Raw genomic sequence first — 5,230 nt, 5'->3', positions numbered from 1 at the left:
TCTAATGACAGGGAAGAGATGACACTGTTTAAGAATGCCCTATAACAGTCTATTTATTTCTTTGGCAACTCCAGGGCAGGTAGTCACCTGAGCAACATTCATCACTAACACAGTTATGACAGTTGAATAGGAGAAACTTAGATAAAAAGCATATGGAATAAGGATCCTTAGTACTCTTTGGCTTTTGACTTATGAAATATGTGAAGGTGATTCCATTTGCAAGAAGAAGCCTTCAAGTTGAGGGACATGAGAATTAAGGAGGTCAAAGATGTGTGAGGAGATTTATTTTGTTTTCTTTGTCCTTCTTATACGACAGTGTGTTGTATTTTTCTGTCTCTGTAGGTTTTAAATGCTAGAATTACAGGATCTCTTCCATGACAAAATGAAAGATGTTATAGTATATTTAGTATATATCTCTCATGTATTTCTACAAAGTAACTGGAAATGTAACACAAACATTGCTGGAGTTAGTATTTTCAGCATGAAGCCAGCATTTGCACTTTACTATGAGATTCCCAAACTACATATATGGACATAAATAACAAAAGTTACTTAAAAAAAGATGCAGAAACATATATAAAAGTATACCTGTGAACATAAATTCAAAAACTGAATTTTATAAATGTTCTTAAAAACATCTTTTCCATTCCTGAACTTCTTTGTTTTTAAAAATCTTTTATATCAGTGACCCAGTGCTTACTGTCATACATGTCATAAAGCAAACACACTTCCTTGTGGCAGAGAAACAACGGAAACATACAGTGTGCTTGATTTTATTTTATTTTTTTTTAGTCTATTTATTTATTTTTACTTTCTACAGGTATAGAACAAGTTTTACTAAGCACTGCACAAACTTGAAGACAACATTGTGGCCATGTCAATAGGGAACTTAGAAAGTATCTTTAGATTAGTTGAGTGATGAAAAAGGGGGTGTGGTAAAGTGGATGCATTGCCATCTGCCCATGCCCACATTTGTGACTATTTACAAGCACATAATCCTTTGGGAGGTAGGACTTGCAAGTTTTGGTAGACCACTTCAATGAGAAGCAACTTCCGAACAAAGAACATGCACACATACGCACAAACAGGGTATAACATTTTTAAAATTGTCTTTAAATAGTAGCTGGAGTAATTATTAGTAATGAAAGTGGTCTACTACCAGACAACAGCAGATTCAAAGGGACTTGTACTTTAAATTCAATGAAAACTATGAACAATGAATTGTTCAACTGAGAGTATGATTAATAATTCAAAGATTTGATGTTGTTATTTTATTTAAATCAAATTAAAAACTTTTATGAGACATTCACATTCTAATAATCAGAGACAACAACATAGTATAAGGAAAGTCATGAAATTAAATTCCAGATTTATTTACGTAAATGTTATCTACTTCTCTTTAAATTTGTCCCTACTTTCACCTGGTCACATTTGATACCTTAGGCATTTTATTGCTTTTACTGACTAACCTTGTAGTTAATAATATATCTTAGTAAAAAAGAAGCTTTGATAAGGTTCTGGACAATAGCCTTTGAAGATATGTATTCTTCCTGTAGTTCTCATATTATAATTCCTGCCTTATCAATTCGCAGGACTGCTCTGTGTCTATTCCTTTTAGCTAGTTATCTTGAAGGTACAAAGCTGTATTTAGGATTAGGTTTTGCCTGCTGCAAATGAGGCAAGTAATAAAAACCTATGAAGCTCAAAAAAACAACTTTCATTGGCTTTCATTTGACATGCTGCCTAGTGTCTTACCATTTGTCAAATTACCTCCCTTTTTTGTCTTATTGATTTCTGTGTTATTACTTGTGTTAATTTGTTGTATCTCCTATATTGACTGCTGCATTTTTGGCTATGTGCAAGTTTGTATTTTAGCTCCCATATTGATATCTACCTTATTATTTGTCATAGCACTAGCAGCAATATTGATTATTGCTGTCTTTATATATTTTTATTCATTGTTTTCCTATTCTTTCACTTATCTATCTGATTCTACGGTGTTCCCCCTTTGCTTCCCACCTATGTCCCATATTTTTGCTTGTTCACTTTCACCTTATTCAAGTTTTCTTTAGTCTTCCACAATGGAAGATATCTTACTGATTCTTTGGACTTATCATTACATTTCTCTCCATTGACTCCTTAAGTGTCATAAAATATATATATAATTGTATATATATGTATTATATTATATAAATACGTATATACATGCATATAGACATGCATATATACATACATATATATACAGATATATACAAACACAGTAAACCTGGATGTTAGAATCATAGAATCATAGAATATCCCAAGTTGGAAGGGGATATTCTGATAATAACAATATAATATATTTTTGTGTGCATATAATATACACACACACATATATACATGTATATATATATATACACATATATATATGTATATATGTATACATATATATGTATATGTACACATATATATATGTATATATATATATACATGTATATATGTGTGTGTGTATATATAATATATATATAATATATATTATATATATATGTAATACTGACTTAACTGAAGCAATTAAAAAAGTATACAGTGTTTTTTGTGGAAACCTATGAACAAAGTGTTGGACACCCAGATTCTCAGAGCCCAAATGGACAGATGAATGTCCAGTTCATAACTTCTGGACTGTGTGACTTTCATAAAGACTTTACCTGTCTAATCTAACACAGCTCAGCAATACCATTTCTGTGAAACAATTCAGCCCTGACAAATCAGTTTTGATTTCAATCACTCAAAATTCTCTATACTTCTTTTTAAGAATAATGTTTAAAATGTTGCAGAACTTTTTTTTTTTGTTCTTTTTTTTTTTTTTTAATCCTAAATGATTGTATTTGTTGACTAAGTGTACCTAATTGATTTTTCCATTTCCAAGAAATTGATATGTGGGGAGAAAAAGTACCTGCCATTCAGTAAATATTATTCTCTTGTTTAAAATCTTTTTTCATCCTAGTGATGACGAGAAAAGAAAACCTCATATGACTTCCCTGGCCATTTAAACACAATAGATAATAAGTAGCAGAAATGAGAGTTTGTACTCTGTTTATTGTCTAGAAAAAGTTTGAAAATATTTTTCAAAGAAATAATGAACATAATGAATGCATTCATTAAAAAGATCCATGAACAATTAAAAAAATGAAAATAAACAGGTTAGATTCATCTTATAGTTCACTGTCAGAGAAAATTTCGACTATTCTTTGTACATATCTCCCAGCATTCTAAGCTAAATTATTGAGTGTCTCACTGTTGAGAGTCCACAGCATCCCATTCATACTAATGTATCTTGATTTATATTAACTTCTTTTTTTAAACTCCTGGAAAACACATTGTGAAACTAAATTGGTAGATGTCTCTTGAACGATGGTGGATTATGAAATACTGAGTCTCTGTGACATGAAGATGCCTTGTTGACAACTGTCCTTAGATTAAACAAATCAATCAATACACCTTTACAGTCTAATTCAGAAGTATTTGTTTGTACTCAAGTTTTTTGTTTGTTTGTTTTTTGTTTTTTTTTTTTAAATGTTTTCCGCAACCTTTTCCCTTACAGACTTTTTCTGTATCTTTTACATTTTGACCTGAAAAGATTTAGCTCATTTTTAGCATAAAAACTTGAAAGAGTCCCTTTGCACATTGAACAAATTTGGGGTTACCCTGTGAATAGTGTAAACAAGGGTAGGAATAAATCTCTAAGAATGATGTGTAAGTGTTTTGGCCACTGGTTTTTTATCTTTCTGAATGTTATCTCACAAAGTCACATGGTCTTGTAGTGATACTTGTCTGCTGCAATTTTGTAAGCTAAAAGCACTTCTGGACACCTTGGCACTGGCCACACTGTGTGTTCTGATTCTGTGTAGAGAGGCAGTCAATGGCTATTAAGATTATAGAAAGAGTTTGCTTAATACAATGCTTAGTATTTCATTTGACATGCCTTCAATTTTGCCCTGACTCTTTCATCTTCCACCTCCTCACCTCAAGTTATTCTTAGCCCATTTGTTCTATTTGGGTCTGTAAGAATTTGTGATGTCTGAATGCCTCCATTCATTTCTTCTCACATTCACCATCAAGTTCGGAAATCAATTCTCACCATTGAAAGTCCCTCACATTTTCTTTGCTCCTTGAAATATTTTCTGCCTACCCTTCTTTTAAACTTCTCATAACTTTTGCTTCTGCAGCCTCCCATTTCCATCTTTTTCACAGTGTTTTTTAAAGTTTAAAACCTTCTGCTGTTGGCCTGTGTACCAAATCTCCATTATAAAAGTTTATCTTTTTATCAACAGTAACTCACCTGTTCTCTTTTATATATATGCAACATATTGTTTCTGATACAGTAAGGAAGATCTAGCGTAAAATATACCACTAGTAAATAATGAACAATAGAATCATAGAATCATAGAATATCCTGAGTTGGAAGGGACCCTTAAGGATCATCAAGTCCAACTCTTGACACCACACAGGTCTACCCAAAAGTTCAGACCATGTGACTAAGTGCACAGTCCAATCTCTTCTTAAATTCAGACAGGCTCGGTGCAGTGACCACTTCCCTGGGGAGTCTGTTCCAGTGTGCAACCACCCTCTCTGTGAAGAACTCCCTCCTGATGTCAAGCCTAAATTTCCCCTGCCCTGTTCCCGCGGGTCCTGTCACTGGTGTTAATGGAGAAAAGGTCTCCTGCCTCTCGACACCCCCTTACGAGGAAGTTGTAGACTGTGATGAGGTCTCCCCTCAGCCTCCTCTTCTCCAGGCTGAACAGGCCCAGTGACCTCAGCCGTTCTTCGTACGTCTTCCCCTCCAGGCCTTTCACCATCTTCGTAGACCTCCTCTGGACACTCTCCAACAGTTTAATGTCCTTTTCATACTGTGGTGCCCAGAACTGCACACAGTACTTGAGGTGAGGCCGCACCAGCGCAGAGTAGAGCAGGACAATCACCTCCATTGACCTACTAGCGATGCCGTGCTTGATGCACCCCAGGACACGGTTGGCCCTCCTGGCTGCCAGGGCACACTGCTGGCTCATATTCAACTTGCTGTCTACCACGACCCCAGATCCCTCTCTTCTAGGCTGCTCTCCAGCGTCTCATCGCCCAGTCTGTACGTGCAGCCAGGGTTTCCCCGTCCCAGGTGCAGGACCCGGCACTTGCTCTTATTGAACTTCATGCGGTTGGTGATCGCCCAGCTCTCCAACCTATCCAGATCCCTCTG

Source organism: Aythya ferina (genome assembly GCF_964211825.1).
Source record: "Aythya ferina genome assembly, chromosome: Z".
In the NCBI taxonomy this organism is placed as follows: Eukaryota; Metazoa; Chordata; class Aves; order Anseriformes; family Anatidae; genus Aythya; species Aythya ferina.
The sequence above is the reverse complement of the archived record's forward strand: the minus strand, read 5'-3'. Positions refer to the sequence as shown.